Genomic DNA, 12,662 nt, shown 5'->3' with positions numbered 1-12,662 from the left:
ACATAATATTGTAATATCCCATTCATTACGCAATCCCTGACTGAGTAACATCATCAATATGCTTAACCAGTAAGGAGAAAGCAAAAGAAGCTAGAGGAAACAATGGGACTGAATAGGATGGGGGTAGGGATGGGGACAGGATAGAAAAAGGATGAACATTCAGGTCTAAGTATTTGTCACGAGAAATTTCAATCCCATTGAAATACCTAGTTTCAGCTCAAAAATTGGAAGCGAAGGTTTACATTGCCTAAATCCTCCCAATTTGCAATGCTTCTACTATAGATAAATTTCTGGAGGAGGGGAAGGGTATCATGGCTACTAGTCCTGATGGCTATGTGCTACTTCCAGTATCAGAGGCAGAAAGCCTATGTACAGCAGTTGCTGGGGAACATGGGTGGGAGAAGTGCTGTTTCACTCATGCCCTGCTTGTGGGCTCAGGGTCAACAGCTGGTTGGCCACTGTGTGAACAGAGTGCTGTACTAGATGGACCCTTGGTCTGATCCAGCATGGCTGTTTTTATGTTCTTATGAGCTATCAGAGACGAGCATCTGGAAGTAGACTCAACCCCATCCATTTTTAATTAAACTTTTATTCTGAAGTTCTAAACCGATTTCCCCCAGGTACATTCTAGTTTACATACAGCATAAAATGGTTCAGATTCAATTCAAGGAAACAGATAGGTTGGACATAAAGTGGACAAAGAGAGATTCACAAAACAACCATGTAAAGTTTTAGAATAATGTAAGAGAGAGCCTAGAACTTTACTTAAATACTTTAACGTTAAGTATTATGACCCCTCCTTCTCCAATTATTTAAAATGACACAGCTGTTTGAAAAACGAAAGCACAGAGAAACTACTTCACTACTAAAGTTCTGGAAATTTGGGGTAATTTCGCTAAGTGATATCTACAACTTCTATTGTGGACCTTAAAACCCCTGCACAATTATGGCAGCAGAATTGCTACAACTTGTTAAAGGCTACAAGAATCCTTACAGTATTAAAATTCTAATATCCTATATTCCAGACTCAGCTGCATATTCACCCCTGGGCTTTCAGCTGTCAACTAGGATCTCTTTTAAAAATGAACTTCTGGGACTATTGGGTAATGTAAGCTTTTCTCCAGTGGCTTCTTACTTCAAATTTTGTTCTTACCACTCAGCCAGGGTGATAATTAGCTCAGTAATTGAATTTCTTCCTGAGTGGCGTTATTCCACACAAACTGAATGCAGGTCCTTTGGAGCTAGCCTGGAGGAGCCTGTGAAAATTCTGAACATCTACAGCAGGGAGCTAACTAATTTTGAAAGGCTCCACTAAAATGTTAAAATGACTTCACTGCTTCCTGTTTTCCCTCTCCCTTTTTAATGCCAATGAAGTCAAGTGGGAACGGTCCAACATGCATGCAATCACGTTATTTTATTAGTATGTTTGCATTCTTGTGCTGCTGACACACATCTTTTTTTATAATGTTAACCAAAATATCATTCTTATCTTCCAGTACTCATTTATACCATCTTGTCTAGAAGTCAGAAAAGATCTAGTCACATTGGACTAAATTCCAGACATTTGTTGAAGTAAACAGAACAGAATTCCTCCTAATACTACATGTGGTGGCCAGTTGTGGTTAAGTGGGGAGGGGAAAGCGCACTGAAAATGCTCAAAGGGCCTTTTTTATTTACTATTTTCTTCATATATTCTAGAGTTGGAATATATGAAGACAAGCTTTAAAAAGAATTGTCAGATTATTTTTGGCTTTTGCCCATATTCATAACTGTCTTTTTAAAAGAAAGAAAGAAAGAAGCTAATATGTTTACTCTGTGGGGCTCTTTATCACACTTGCCTCTATAGTTTGTACTTCTGATTATGAACCTTTTTTCTTCCCTCTTCTCTTTTTCGCCACTGTTTTTTGTTTTGTTCCATTTAACTTTTGATGCCAAGGTTTCTGCTCTTGCCTGGTTTAAACAGAAGTGCCCCTGCCCCTTCTTCACCATGCTGCATTTTCAAGCCTTTTAATGCACTGGAATTGTAAATGTCTTTGAATTTGACATGGAACTATGAACAACAGATCTTGGATGTGCTCCCAATTACTATTCTCAAGTGTCGCTCCTATTCAATTAGCCTCAAAGAGCATTATTGACTAAAACAGACAAAAGTTGAAAAGAACAAATATGGCACCGGTTAGAGGGAAACTGGCGGAATTTTAAAAGGAGCCCTGAATTGCTATCTTTCTATTTCAATTGTTCTTAATAAATCTTTTTGGGAATTCCCATTATTTATTTATTGACATTCAAGCTACAAATCATAATTCATATCCACCCCTGCATCCCACTGCACCCAGTCTATGTTTCCTAGCATCTCAATCACAAATTAATACTTCAAGTTCTTTAGGTCAGTTAATCAAATCAAGAAACTACATCACTTTAAATGATTAACTCATTATTTAGTTAGCACTTGGAATAGTTTTCCACTGTACACATACTGATTGTTCCATACTAGTAGTACACAGGATGGGGTTTTCCTCCCTCCTTCCAACCTGTTGTAACATATTTTATTGATCCTAAACTCAGGACAAACTCTCCATATTACTTTAGCAGATTTTATTAGATTGATTATGATCAATGACGATGTATTTGTGGAGCTCCAGAAATTGAAGATCTGATGCACTATTTATGGGAGTGTCCTTTATATGCACTTCCACATTCAAAATGTCTTGGGAATATTACATGAATGGCAATCTGAATGTGCCTTAAGAAATACATGCTACTCACTGTCTGGTTAAGACCATTTAAGTGACCCAGAAGGTTGCGCTTTTTGCCTTAGCGGCTTCAATAACTTGTGCTAAAGCCTTAACTGCCACCACAGTTAACTGTAAATATAATTCTTTTGTTATGAAGAACCATGTACTTTAGTTCAGATGCATTGAGCTCTTTTAATTTGTTTTATTTCTGTTATACATGTTTTATTCCTGTTGATTGTAATATTGAATAGATTTTATTATCAGCCTTTGACTTGCAAATAAATGACTGACTGCTCTGTGGTCTACACTGGGTTTTATTTTATTTATTTATATTTATGTATTTATAATCTTTATATATCACTCCCCATTCAAAATTTCGGAGCGGTGTGCAAGTTAAAATAAAATAAAAAGCAGAGTAAAACACTTTAAAATAGATTTTAAAAGAAACAAAATGTAAAGTGAACCATGGCTGGTCATTTCGGTTCTGAGACTTCTAGACTATCAAAACTAAACACAATTCTAGACCACAAAAACAAGGAGCATGGAGAAGAGCTGGAAGATGGACTATCTTCTCCTTTCTAAACCGTTGTCTCTGGCATCTGCTAACTGTACTGCTGTAGCTCCATTTGTCATCTCATAATAGCCAGAGTTAAGACTTCACATTACGGATCCTTGCTATCAACATTCCTCTGAAGCTTTCATATCAAAACAAGGTTCTGGCACCTTTGTCTGCTCTGGCACCTTTGCACAAGGTTTCTGGGCTCAGATCAGGATTCATTTGCAATGAATATGCGGGGAACATTCAATGACTGAAGGTCAGTGTAGCTTTCTTCACCGGACTGAAAAGTGACTTAATTGCACCCTATGGGTTGGGCTCCCTTCCATATGCAGAAGACTGTGAAGGCACGATAGCACGCATATGGCACAGACTGGATCATGCCATAAACAGAGTCGCTGTTCAAGGTCTGTGAGTCTCTCAAAATCTAAAACTAATAAGTAAAATACACTTTTAAAAAAGCAATCTACAGGGGCGGAGCTTGGCAGCCATGGCGGTGGCAGGTTTCTTCTGAGGCTCTGAGCGACTTTGCCGGAAAAAGCAATAATCTATTTTTAATGGGCATAAATCTTTGAGCAAACGACAGGAAATGATTATAAAAGCTATCGGAGCTGGAAAGTGTTGAGAAGAGCCGATGGGATGAGGTGAGCTTGACGGAATGTCTTTATAAACTGCAGAGGCAAAACCGAAAGTAACATGATTGATGTCGCAGTTTGAAAAGAAAGAACTTATGCTTGTTAGACGTTGATCTGATTTACAGCGATCCTCACTTCTCATCCTTTATCTTAAGTTGGAAAGATTGAAATACTGGCTTTGAAGTTGTTTGCTGTAATCTTTGTAAAGTGGAAAGTGGAAGCTGTTTGCGGTGTGCCGAGAAGGGGGGGGGGTGAAGGGGAAGAAACAGCATTCTGTGAGGGAGATGTGGGATTTTGAGAAACTGTGAATGATTGGATCTGATCCCCTCTAGTGAATGCTGTTGTGAACTGAATATATTTCCTCCCCCTCGGGAAGATGGTGGTGTGTTTGGCACATAGAAGAGAAGCCAGTAAAAGTTGCTAAGGAAGTGGGGGCTCTAAGATTTATGCCCTACTCAGAAGGGTCCTATGTCCAACATTAAAAAAAAGATTAAGAAGTGGGAAAAGTTGAATATACAAAAAAAGAAACCTTCAAATCATAATTTAACCCACCTCTCCCACCTGGAAGATACAGCCCCTGGAACAGACCAGGAAGACGAAGTTATAGACCCAGTTTCTTTGGATACAGTACCAAATAAAGAAAAGAATATGGCTGAAGGGGGAAAAGCAATGGACAGCAACTTTCCCTCCCTAGCAGAAATTAAGGCAGTTATTGTAGAGAATAATATCATTTTTAAAAAAATGGATCAGCAAATGAATGAATTTAGACAACAAATGCGTGTTCTTTCGGATAAGACCGCAGAAAACTCGGATAAGATCAAAGAGATAGAGGCAAAAGCGGAATTGGACCAGAAGAAGCAAGAGGCTTTTGAAAAATCAACAAATATTCAATTTAAGGAATGGGAATTACGTCTGATTGCCTTGGAAGACCAATCTCGTAGATCTTCGATTCGAATAAAGCAGCTGAAGCAGATACAAGGAGAAGATCTTAGAGAAATCATTCTGAACTGGTTCAAAGAGCTGATGCCTGACATACCAATAGATGGATCGGATCTGGACCGAGTCCACCGCGTGGGGGGGCAAAACTACAAAGGGACTAGAGATATTTTGGTGAAATTTGGTAACTATTATAAAAAAGAGCAAATCATGAAAGAATTGAGATCTTTGACCCAGTTACAATATAAAGGCAAAGCAGTGCAAATTTATAATGATCTTTCTCAACATACATTAAATTGGAGACGGAGTATTAAACCAATAACTGGAATGTTAATGCAGAACAAAATTCCATATGCATGGGGTTACCCGGTTTTCTTAAGATTTACATATGGGAGGAGGGAACACAGAGTAACCTCATTGGATCAAGGTAAAGAATTGCTGAAGAGGCTGGGTCTGGATGGGGAAGCAAATGGGGCTGGAGTGGGTGGGGGAGGGAATGAGGCTGGGACATCTGGAGAGTAAGAGAATTGTTAATTATGTTTGGAGATAATTGCAAATAGAAATGCTAATATAGAAACCTGCCGGCCAGGCGCAGCACTGCCTCCCCCCCCCTTTAAAGTAGATGGCTGGAGTACTAGACTCACGGGGATATGGGGGGGGATTAGAGTGGGGGGGTGGGGAGGGGGGGAAGGTAGGAGAGGAGGGATTGGGGTAGGAGGGTGGGGGTTTTATGTATGGAGTTTGTTTTTTTATGTAAGCAAGTTTGAATTGCTGAGCACAAGGGATCGGAAGAGATTTCAAAAGGGTGATTATGGATAAAAAGATAAAGGTATCAACACTCAATGTTAAAGGTTTGGGGGCAGTCGTGAAAAGGAAGAGAATAGAACAAATGCTTAATAAAGAGGGATCAGATATTATAATGGTCCAAGAGACACACCAAGGCTCCGAGAATTCGAATATGATAAAATTAAAGTGGTTAGCCTATTATGAAAAGTCATTAGGGACATCGAAAAAAAATGGAGTGGCCACTTTGATTTCAAAAAAAAGTGGGTTTATATTAGAAGAAGTAAAAAAGGATGATAAGGGCAGATATCTTATGTTAAAAGGTAAAATTGAGGGAAAGGTCTATACTTTGATTAATGTTTATGCCCCAAATGAGAGGCATAGAGAGTTTTTTATAAAGTTGTTTAAAGAAATAGAAGAATTTAAGGAGGGGTATGCTATATTAGCTGGGGATTTTAATATGGTTATGGATAATAAACGGGACAGGTCAAATCCCACTAATGCTGAAAAGAGGAACAATATGACTATATTGAATAAATTAGTAAAAGAAAATGATTATTTAGATTCGTGGCGTTTACTTAACGGGAATAGGCCTGGATTTTCATACTTTTCCCCAGTTCATCATACATACTCCAGGATAGATTATATATTTGTTTCAAAAGATTTTGCAACGAGGATTTGTAAAATGGAAATGGGGGTAATAAAAGTAACTGATCATGCCTTGTTAAGTCTAGAATTTACAGTTAAGAAAGATTATAAAGAGGCATATAGATGGAAGCTGAATACAAAGATATTGAAATATAATAAAATAGTAGATAAAATTCGGAAGGAACTGTCGGAGTCATGGGAAATTAATGAAAAAGGAGGAACAGCTGGGTCAGTCATTTGGGACACCATGAAGGCTGTAGCAAGAGGAATCTGTATTAGAGAAACATGTAGTTTAAAAAGACAACAACGTGCAGAACAGGAAAAGTTAGAGATAGAAATTAAAAACTTGGAGGAAAGATATTGGCGAGTTAAAGATAAATATAAATTAGTGGAAATACAAGCTAAGAAGAAACAATTAGAAAATTTAAATATAGAAGAGATTCAAAAGAATTTAATGTATATGAAAAGGGAATATTTTGAAAACAGTGATAAGAACTCGAGGTTGCTTGCCAAGCTCACACAAAAAGAAAAAGGGAGGAATGGGATAGAAACGTTGAAAGATAGCCGAGGGAATTATTGTCATGCAATGAAAGCTAAAATAAAAAATTTTCAGGAATTCTATCAGGAATTGTATAAGGGTAAAGAAATTCAACAAGAAAAGGTGGAGGAGTATATTGGAAGGTTTATAAAGAAGGGAATAAAATTAGAATATAAGGAGTTAATGGAGTCAGTAATAACTCAAAGAGAAGTTGAAGAGGTTATTGATAAGTTAAACGTTGGTAAATCACCGGGAGCAGATGGTTTGGGTCCAGAATATTATAAGGTCTTCAAAGACTGTTTAGTTCCAAAATTAATGGAACTTTATAATAGGATATTATCAGGAGAGAAGATACCTGAATCATGGGAACATTCAGTGATAATTCTGATCCCAAAACCAGATAAAGATTTGACTAATCCCGATTCTTATAGACCTATTTCTTTAATAAATCAGGATGCTAAATTTTTTACATCTATTATGGCCAAACGGCTAAATAAATTTTTGGCAGAATATATAGGAGCAGATCAATGTGGGTTTGTGGTAGGAAGGCATATGCATAATTTAGTGGGTAGAGTTTTAAATGTAATAAATGTAATAAAAAAAGCAAATATTAAGGCAGGTATTATGGCATTAGATATTTTTAAAGCTTTTGATTGTGTGAGCTGGCAGGCACTAAAGAGTATTATAGATAAATTGGGATTTGGAAATAAATTTAAAAATGTAATAGAACAGCTATATTCCCAAAATACGGCGGTAGTGGTGGTAAATGACGGACTTACTGAAAAGATACGACTAGCCAGAGGAACAAGACAAGGATGTCCGCTCTCACCGGTCCTGTTTGTAATGGTTATGGAAGTTTTGGCGAAGGCACTAAGGGAGGATGAAGAGTTAGAAGGAATTGGAGAGGTAAGGGAAATAAAGTTAAACATGTTTGCGGATGACACTTTATTGACCATTAAGAATCCATTAAGAAAATTAGAAAGAATTAAATATCAGTTGAGGGAATTTGAGGAAATTACAGGGTTAAAAATAAATTGGTCTAAATCAGAGATGATGTTGTTTAACTATACCAAGAAGGAAGAAAAGGATTGGGAATTTAAGGGAATGGAATTGAAAGTTAAGAATGAGATTAAATATTTGGGAATTAAAATTACAAAAAATTTAGAGAATCTTGAAAAGGAAAATTTAACGAGGTTAAAGAAAGAGGTATTAGAGAAATTGGAGAAATATAAAAGATTAAATTTATCTTGGTTCGGAAGAATAGCCTTAATAAAAATGAAGATATTAGCTAAAATTAATTTTGTATTTAGAATGTTACCTATAAAAATATCAGAAACCGAGATAAAAAGTTGGCAAAATATTATTAATAAATATTGTAATGGAGAAAAGAGAGCAAGAGTGAATAAAAATAATTGGTACCTAAGCCAAAAAAAGGGGGGAATGGGTCTCCCAAACATAAAATTATACTACGTAGCAAATAGATTAAGACATGTTGTAGAAGCAATTATGGGAGTAGGAGATTTATATTGGATGGAAGAAAAAACCATAAATAAGGTAGAGATGAATTTGGAGAATGTTTTTTTTAAAGACGGAGGAAGAAAGTGGGTTGGAAGTATAGATAATCCACTCCTGAGGACTCAATGGGAAATTTGGAGTAAATTTAAAGGGAAGCTGCTTCCGAGCAACTCTCCCTTAGCACCGATAATAATGTTAAAGAATTTCCCAGAGGATCTAAAGGGTAGATTATGTAAAATATTAAAAGAGAAAAATAAAATAAGATTAAAGGATTGGGTAAGAGATATTAAAACAAGAGAGGATATGGAAAATTTGTTAAAGGAGAAGAAGCTATCTTGGCTAGAATATGGTCAATTAGAGCAATGGAATAAAAAGTGGATTAAAGATAATAGAATGTGCAGAAAGATGACGAGGTTTGAAGAATTAGTAGTAAGTAAGGAGGAAGGGAAAGGAGGTAGTATAGTTTCAAAAGGATTAATGAGTGAAATATATAAAATATTGTTAGAGAAGGAGTTTAGAGAGAATACAGAGAAAATGGTTTGGGAATCAGATTTGAAGATACAAATAGGGCGACAGAGCTGGGAGGGACTATGGAAACAAAGAGTGTTGAGAAGTTTATCAGTAAGAATAAAGGAGAATTATTTTAAAATTCTATGGAGGTGGTACCTAACCCCGGTTAGATTGAATAAGATAAGTGATCAACATTCAGCAAACTGTTGGAGAGGTTGTGGGGAAAAAGGAACGTATTTACATATGTGGTGGCAATGCAAATATGTACAAAGATTATGGAAGATGGTGTTCTCAGAAATTGAAGAAATAGTGGGAATGAAAATAGAACAAACACCAAAAATAGCATTGCTGTCACTATTTGAAGATATAAAGTGTGGAAAAGGAACTATAGAGCTGATATCGAATTTGTTTGTTGCAGCACGACTGATGGTAGCTAGGAACTGGAAGATCCAAGGGGAATACTCTATTGAGGAATGGTATAAAGAAGTCTGGGACATAGCCATTAATGATAAACTGACATGTAATATTAAGTGGAGAAAAGGCGTAACTAAAATAAATGAGTTCGAAGGAATTTGGAAACAGTTCCTAGTGTTTGTGTTTACTAAGGGAAGTGGGAAACCACCAGCAGAAGAAACGATTAGATTTTGGACTCAAGAATGATCCCGAGGTGGGGGGTGCACTTTTATGTTAAGAACGAAGATGTTGTAGTATGATAAGGTATATGTAATAGTTTTTGATATTTGTACTCAACAATCATTCAATATGTATGCAGCAGATATTTGATGTTTTTTTTTTCTTATTGTGTTTTGTTTCAGTTATATTTTGGTAATGTTTATCTATGTTTATATAGTGTTGAAAATGAATAAAAATTTAATAATAATAAAAAAAAAAGCAATCTACATCTAAATGATGCAAACTTAAGTTATAATGGACTAGCAAATAAGTACTTGGGATAGGATTATGACATCACCACCATAATTGTTTTAAATGATGCGTTCAATGGCTTTTTAAGCAGCCAGGCTGTCAGTGCCTTGACTTACACCCCCCTCCCCCAGAAATAAAATGTAACATTTTATTTTTACCAATTTTTAAATTTAATATAGCATTTGATGCAGTTATATCAAAAATTCTCCTCAATTTGATGTCAAATTTATTTGAGTGCGTTGGTCTAAAATGTTTTTATGTTTTTATGAAATGTTTTTATTAAGAAATCCTGTAATCTTATTTTTTTAAAAAATGTTAATCCAAGGCATTTTAAGGGTTGTGGTTGTTATGAAATGTACAAAGATGTTTCTTATCAAAGAATGATTTCAAACAAAAGTAACAAGCCAAAGAATATGTCAGATAAAAAGTAGAGAAGTTTCAAACATGAACTGCAAACATCATTTCAAGAAATATCAAAACATGTAAACTAGATCAGTTCCAGTTGTGTAAAGACTTTTCTCTTCTCCCAGGCATTTAACAGCATTTAACAATATATGCTGATTTTGTTTTTAATGGAACCCAGTACTGTTGTTTTTAAATGGATACTGTTGTTTTTATGCTTTTGATGGTTTTAAATTTTGTATACTTTTTTGATGTTCACTGATTTTAACTTTTGTAAACTGCCCAGAAAGCTTCGGCTATGGGGCGGTATATAAATGTAATAAATAATAATAATAATAATAATAATAATAATAATAATAATAATAATGTTACACATTGTTCTTGGTCTAATAATATAATTAGCAGAGGTTGAATAGGCTCTAGTCTATGCTATATGTCAAAGGTGGGGAACAGTTTAGCCCACAGGGTCTGGATTGCTTTCTGGCTCACCCCACAGGGGCCGGATTGTGACAGAGTTCCTCCCTCCCAAAGACCTTCCCCTCTCTGAAGCCCCTTCCCCTAAAATCAGAGGGGAGTTTCTCCATGCAAAGAAAGGCAACCCCTTCCTTTCTCTGCACAGAAAAACTCGTTATCTCAGTGCAGAGAGAGTTTCCATGCCTTTCTGGGTATAGAGAAATCTTTCTCACCAAGGAAAGACAGCATTTTTCTGTCACTGAGAGATGAAACCCCCACTCTTATCTCTGATCAGTGATCAGAGATACCAGTGTGGGATTCCTCTCCCAGCAATAGAGAAAAGATGCCTCTCTTTACTGCTGGAAACTCACACTATTATCTCCATTCAGTGATCAGAGGTAACACTTCATGCTAGAGAAAGTCTACCTTTCTTTAGTGCTGGGAAAAGGGGGGGGGGTCGGGATCTGCATAGGACAGATAGGGAACCTCTTTAGGTCACATTAGGTGCGTAGACTGGAGATTCCCCATCTCCTCTGTAGGTGGAATGGGTACCAAGAACTACACAATGGTGCTGCATGCATGAAAACATACAGAGCTGAAATGGTGGTTGCTGTAGCATTTAGTGGTAGACAACCTGTGGCCCTTCAAAAGTTGCTGGACTATAGCTCCCATCATCCATGATTACTGGCCATGCTGGCTGGGGCTAGTAGGAGTTGGGGGTGGAAACATTTGGAGTGCCACAGGCGCCCACCCCCGTATAGCCATTTGGTAAGCCAACTGTAACCATGCTCTCCAGTTCCCTGGATTTCTGAGTCGTTTGAGGAGTCTTGTAACACTTGTCTTGACACCAGCTGGTAAGATTGAATGTGCAGAAGCATGGTGAAAAAGAAAAAGCCCCCACTCCATGGCTAGATGCTGTAGGTGCCTGACTCTCCATGTGATTACAGTGATGAATTGACAAGTGGCTGCCGTGGTGCAATTTGATCATGTGCAACCAGTTATTGTATCCATCCAATTTGGGATGACAAAGGAAAAGAAGGCAAAAATGGAAAGGAGTTGTCTGAATTGGCCCCAAGAAGCAATCCTGATTGTGGCTACCTTGCAAATGTAAACTGGTTTTAACTTGATTCATGGTTTAATTTGTTTTTAGCTATGTATATTTATTGTTTTATATTGTATGATTTTATCTATATGCCGCCCTGAGATCCTAGTGATATAGGGCAAGATACAAATGTTTTAAATAAATAATAAATAATAAATAAATGTAGTTTTGCTTCACTTTGCCAACCTACAGGAAGATGGGCAGGAAAATGGACCAAAGTAAACATCAACTTCATAAAAAGGAGGAAGTCCTGGCCTTCATGTCTGGTTTGCTAAAGCAGAATTACTGGAAGAATGTTTGGGACATGCTTGAACAGCTGGAGACCTGTTACAGTATTTCTCAATAAAGCGAGAAATCTGGGAATGCGACCCACAGAAAACTGGCAGTTTAATCCTAACCTCTTTAGATACACTTAACTGATTTAGTTACGCTACGCAGCAATTCACCAGAGACCCCCAGAGCAAACACAAGCTGTGCCATTTCCCAAAATAGAAAGTGTGACAGATGATTCTGAAATGAAAGAGCAGAAACAGGAAGGAAAGAGAGAGAGAGAGGCGAGAAAGAGAGTTGTGGCTGAAAATGCAGGATTCCTGGTGGCAGCTCCACAGCTGAGATGCACCGCAGAGATTGTATTGCAGGCTGTTTCATGGGATTCAGCAAAAACATGAGAAAGTCAACTGACTGCATTCAAGATATGAAACAATAAAATGCGGGAATGGGTGAGGAGGAAAAGGTGCAATTCCAGTATTAGTGCTACTGCTTTATTTGGTTGTTGGTGGTGGGGGAGTTACAAGAGAGGGAAAGGTCACGTTTTGAACACACAACAGAAGTTTTCAAGTGTCCATACATTAAATGAGATTTACGGCCATTTCCTTTTCATTCTCCTACCACCAGGATGCAATAATCCGAACAGCTGTAAAAATAA

The 12,662-nt window shown here is 37.1% G+C and overlaps 1 protein-coding gene across 1 annotated transcript in view; it reads right to left on the bottom strand.

Moving 5' to 3' along the window:
- PCNX2 (pecanex 2) overlaps positions 1 to 12,662 on the bottom strand; it is a 140,934-nt gene that overhangs the window by 40,192 nt on the left and 88,080 nt on the right. The window lies entirely within an intron of this gene.

The sequence above is a fragment of the Elgaria multicarinata genome, chromosome 4, assembly GCF_023053635.1.
Source record: "Elgaria multicarinata webbii isolate HBS135686 ecotype San Diego chromosome 4, rElgMul1.1.pri, whole genome shotgun sequence".
Classification (NCBI taxonomy): Eukaryota; Metazoa; Chordata; class Lepidosauria; order Squamata; family Anguidae; genus Elgaria; species Elgaria multicarinata.
Note: the sequence above shows the minus strand (reverse complement) of the source record. Positions and strands in the feature narration are given on the sequence as shown.